Source organism: Bos grunniens, chromosome 13, assembly GCF_055505025.1.
Source record: "Bos grunniens cultivar Pamir isolate PY7600 chromosome 13, Bosgru_T2T1.0, whole genome shotgun sequence".
NCBI classification, from domain to species: Eukaryota; Metazoa; Chordata; class Mammalia; order Artiodactyla; family Bovidae; genus Bos; species Bos grunniens.
In genome coordinates, this window is record NC_141177.1 from 65,486,698 (window position 1) to 65,492,546 (window position 5,849).

A 5,849-nucleotide genomic window follows, 5' to 3' on the forward strand; every position below is an offset into this window, starting at 1 on the left:
CTGACTCTTCTTCATTTCCTTATGGGCCAAATGGAAAGCTTTTGTAGCAAGGAAAATTGAAGGGTTAATGACAGAACCTCACAGTTAAGTCTAAGAATCTGGGTCAGTGAAGCATACAGTGCTTTGGGGTTTGCATATTTTCTCGGGTCACAATGACAGAGGTTTCTAAGTTTTTCTTTGATCAGGTCTTTGAGGCAAATGGCAGTAGATAAATCTGTGTTTTACCACCCTCCTGTGTGAGCTTGGAAAACTCTGGAATCTTACGTTATTTGTCTTGTGCCCTGAACTCATACACCTGCTCCCCAGACATGCCTGCCCCTGAGGAGACATGCTTTGTTAGTGGGAGGGACTCAGAAACAGCCAAGCAGCCCAAGAACACAAAGGCCAGTGCTACTCAGATGGCCCTGAAGTTTGTAGCATGTGTAAACCCAACTGTGTGGGCCAGAAATACTGTTAGATTCTTTCTGGCTTAAACTTTCAAAAGCAAACAAGTGGAACATGAAAAGTTAATTATCTTTCCATTGTAACTGTGTATCAGTATACTCCATATGGGTTCCAAAATCAGCTGCTCTCTTCAAGTAAGATTTGGATTTAGAACATGAAATAGAGACCCCCCAAAAATGTAGAAAATAACATTTTATATTCCCTAAACTATATAGCTTAAAAAGGGACATATTTTCTTAGCTGACTATGAATACCTCTCAAATAAATTAGTTCCTCCCATGTAGAGTATCTTACTTTACCGATCCATTTCAGGAAAGAGGTTTTGCTGCCTTTCAAGCAGACATCTTATTTTTATCCCTTTCATTTGAATGAGAGATTTGAAAATTGAATTATGTAAATATTTCAATGCATCTGCTATTATTTTGTGGAGTTTATTAAACTACTTTAAAAAATTGTATAGTCTATTTATTGTATGTATGTGCATACAGTCTGCTGACTTAAAGTGGATTCCGTAAAGCCTGACTCGGTCTTGCTTAGACTATTGAATATTGTTTTAGCCTTGTGCACTGGATTCTACCTCTGTATAGGAAAATTTTCCATATTCCTGAGCATTGATCTGTATTAATTGGTTATGTTTCTTGCACTGAGGATTTTTAAAACTCTGTTGTAAGTGTAGATTTCAGTTTTGCTTTTGCAGAATGGATCCCTTGACATGAAGGTAATTTAGGTTGGGTTTATTTTTCTACATGATGCAGAAGACTTAAACATTACATTCTCTGGTTTGTTCTAAGTTTGCAAAAAAAAAAAAAAAAAGCCCAACAACACCCAGTACAGTACCTATTGATAAATCATCGTGATGTAATTTGTTTGCAAGGTGGTTCATGCCCTACAATTAAAGCCGGATTGCTATTTAGGAATACATTGTCTTAGTGTAGTTTTTGAACGGGCAGTTTTCATTAATGAAGGGTGAAGAAAACCACACAATTTATTGCCTTTAAGTTTAGATTTGACTTAAAGTCGTTTGGGAGAATAAGTATGCCAATGAATTTTCCCTTTTTGTTTTACGTTTTTTCTTTTAAACTGGGAGAGGCAAAAAAGTCGGATTTAAAACCAACTGGAGGGCAAGATGGGAGGTCCCGCTAAGATGCCAGACATTGCTGTGCCTTAAATGCACCCGCTGGGGCCGTCACCTGGCCCCTCTCCCGGGTGGCCCACCCACACCACCCCCCAAGCTCCTCCTCTTGGTCTTTGGCAAGACCATCTCCACCCTGGGCTTTCCTTTGGGTCTAGGGGTTTTGATGCTTGGCCGAGCTGCAGAGCAGAATTTGCTACGTAAGTGATTTTGATCCTTCCAGGCTACTTTTGGTAACCTCTCACCTGGGGCCATATTTTACAGCTTTGACATTTTTAAACAATAAGATACAATTCCTGGTTCATTGTAGGTACTTATTAAGTGTTAAATAAACACAGAGACCAAATAGTGCTTTGCCTTCCTGCTGCATTTTTTGAATATGACATTGAGATAGAATTGAACGGGTTTTGAGGATGCTGAGTGAACCAGTTCTTTTCTACATGATGAAAAGCAGTGGAGAGTATTATGGGTTCTGTAGGTGTTAAGTGATCCTCAGAAGGACTGGATCTTCTCCATCCGCTTTGACTTTACTAGAATTAGCATCTCAAGACTCCCAATGAGTGGACTGTGGCAACACGGGTCTCTTCTGAACCACAGGAGCCCTTCCCTGCCCTTACGAAAAAAGAGAAGTAGGGAACATACCTCAAGTAAAATGGGAACAGGGTACTGAAGGATTAATTTGGGACTCATATTTTAAGCTCTGCGAATTACAAGGAAGGCCCCGCACACAACTGTGTTCGGTTCATGACTGGAGCGTCCTGATCGCCAAGCCTTCCTAGCCCCACTGCACTGGAAACAGACCGTCCCGCCGGGCCAGCGGCGCCGTCCGCAGTAGGGAGGTGAGCAGGGGCCAGCGGCGCTGTCCGCAGTAGGGGGGTGAGCAGGGGCCAATGGCCCCGTCTGCAGCAGGGGAGTGAGCAGGGGCCAGCGGCCCCGTCCGCAGTAGGGAGGTGAGCAGGGGCTTGCGGCCACCAAGCTGCTGGACTCGGACTAGAGTGGGGTAGCGGCTTCCTTCCACTTCGGGTAGGTTTTCTCACTAAGTTTGCATGTCTGGAGCTGCTCAAGGTCAGTTGTGTCATTTTCCATTAGAAACGTTCATCTCTGATTTGAAAGGGTCATCGGAGGCCTTTGTCTGCATCACTGTGAGTCTGGGCCGTGGGTCAGACTGGGTGGTCCTGGTGCCCACAATGCCCATCGTAGGTCTTTGCAGCAAGAATTGTGGAGGAGCCTGTGTCCTTTAGGGACTCGGTCTGGGTAGAGAGCTTTATTTCCTTAAAGAGCTTTGTTTAAATAGAACACGGGATTAAAAAAAGAATGGCATTCCAGAACAACTGCCATTATGGGCAAAAATATTAAATGTAGCTAGAACTTAGGCATAACATTTATATTAACGTTATTCATTTATATTGTAACACAACTTTGGGTTTCAGTCTTAGCCCAGAGTTAACTTGCTTTGTGACCTTGGACAAGTTCCATCACCTCTCTGGATCACTCAGCAAACTTCACTGGCAAGAGACCGACTTCCTCGTGTTTTCTCCACCTGTCTTACTCTGTTTCTAAACCCACACTGCTCAGCCATTCTTACATCACGATCGTTGGATGCTGCTCTGTGTGTATGTAGGAAGGCTGGACCCACTGAAAGACAAGTCCAAGCTCATCTGTGAGTTTCCCCGGGGAAATTGGTTGTCCCTTTCAAGGCCAGGGTGGAAGAAGGGTGGGCATCAGCAGATACGGCTGTTCTTAGGAGGAGGATGTGGGTATCTAGAATTCAGCTGCTGTCCATCCTCCCCAGGTTTGCCCTCATGCACCTGAATCCTCAGCTTGTCCAACTGGGTTTTACTGGACCTTGTGGTTCTTTTCCATGTAGATGGAGAATGAAAATCTTGCGACAGAGAAGCTGGTATAGGAATCCTCCCCAGTGGTTGTCTTGAGAAGGGTGTTGCCTCTTGGGTTAACCCCCAAGTAATGCTTATCCTCAGACCTGCAGACCCAAAGCTCTGGGGGCCACCATGGAGGAGAAGGAATTCTCTCCCCCTCCTCTCCTGTGGCACTCCCATGGAACTCGGCCACTTGCAAGCTTCTCAGATCTAACCTCTGCTCACCAGCTCTTGGTTCTACTGCAAAGGACTTGCATTGGGGGCGGGGGGCATTGTGTGCAGAAGAGTTGGGGTCCATTGCAAAGAAAAGTGCCATATTTGGGGGACAGTGTAAGGTAAAACAGTAGACTCTGCAGGGTCAGGACACCCACATACGAGGACTCACCAGGGTACACTGGGCATTTGGTCTGACCAGCAAGTCTTAGAACTTTTCTGGCTTCCAGGAGCTTCATCTTTAGAGCAGAGAAATGGGTCAAACCCTGGATCACCCTAAGATCCTTTCACTTCTAAAACTTAGTTATCTTATGAACCACTTATTCTGAGATTTCCAGGAGCAGCCTCGGGGTTCAGAACGAGAGATCTACTCACCCCTGCAGTGTTAGGAAAACAATTTAGGAAAGCCTATCCTGAAGCATTCTAGCATCCCACGTGTCTATTTACTCCCTTCCATGGTTCTCGGCCACATCCTGCAAAGAGTGCCAGCCTCTAACACTGCAAAAACTGGAAACAAAATTTCTATTCCAGAATATTCTCTAGAACACAGGTGTTCGTTTGTGAGGAGTAGATGTGAATGAAGGCTTTAGCTCACACAATTACTTCATTCAGCAAATACTTACGGAGCAGGAACTGTGCCGGATGCTATCTGTGGGTCTACTGACACCAGGGACAAGACAGGCAACGTCCGTGGGGCAGTAGGGCAGGCAATCAGTAGGTCACTGTGTCAGTAGCACATTTCAGACTGTGATCAGGGTCATGAAGACAGTCGGGTGGCCTGAGTAGTGGGGTGAGGCAGCTTTTGAGTGGGGGTCTCTGTGGAAGAGCCCCAGGGGGAGTCATTTAGGGAGAGGGAGGGAGGCACCTTGCTGGCCTCCATGAGGAGGGGTTGCCATAACCCCTAGCTACATCTTCACTAGTATATCATGATATCATATCACACTAAGTGTTCTTGCTGTTTTAAGTTACATGTGGGTCCTTAAACAAGTTTGTTTTTTTGTTGTTAATAATGCTGTCTCTGCCTGAATGCCTCTCAGGCCCCCTTCACCTAGAGGTGAATTTCAGGACCCATTTCACATTGTTAACACTTCTAGAAAGCCTCTGCTTTCGTAAGTATAACACTGCAGAAAGTACTGGAGAGCTTTCTGCTCCTTTCTGGAGGAGAAACTTCCGTCTTGGAATTATTTGAAATCTCTGCTCCCTTCTCCCTCAAATGTCACATCACCAAGTCAGTAACTCAGTGGCTGTCTCTTCAATAAATTCTTTAATCATTTACATTTGGGGCCCTTCATTTTTTTCCTCCCCTTTTCCTCATTTGGTTCAGAATTAGTGGGACAGATAGTAGAGAAATTATCAGAAGCCAGGTATTAGGAAAAGCTTCATCTTAGCCAGTGAAGAGTCAGCACCAAGGACAGGGCACCTGTGCCTGTCCAGGCTCTCTTCCCTGCCCTCCTCCCCATCAATATTTTAGTTGTGCCATGCCTGTGTTCCTTAGGTGAAGAGCTCCTTCTCACTTCTCCTCACTGCTGAGTAAACTCTTATCATAGGTGTCTCATTATCTCCCCTGCCAAACTTAGGGGTACCGTCCTTAACTACACTTAGCACAATTCCTGAGGCATAGCAGACTCTTCAAATACTAGATGAATTAATAAACGAATCAATGACAATAGACCCACAAATACATTTCATAAAACAGAGTAAAATCCAAGGACACATTTAGATAAAACAAGTATGCACGGAAGCAAAGTAATGTCTTTTTTATTACACCTTCAGACATCACTTCTCAACCCTGGCTGTGGATCAGAGTGATCTCGAAGTGTAAAATCCAAGATGTCACTCTAGAAATGTAGACAAAGAATCCTAAGAGTGGGGGCTTTTCATGTGGGAGTCGGGAACAGGTGACTTCTAAGGGCACAAAGTGATTCTTCTGCAAAGGGCATGAAGTAATTCTTCCACAAATGACCATAAAGCTGCCACATCCCTAGAGGGAGAAGCAGGCATCTGGATGAGGGAGGAAGCCCCAGCGGCTCCTGTTTGTATGAGCAACAAGACCAAATCTTTTCATCTAGGAGAACCGGAAACCAGGAGGATTGTGTCCTTATGCTGACATCTACTGGTCTCTCAGTGCTGGTATAACAGTGCAGGCAAAATTACTCTTTTGGATCCTTCCTTTTCCATCTGCA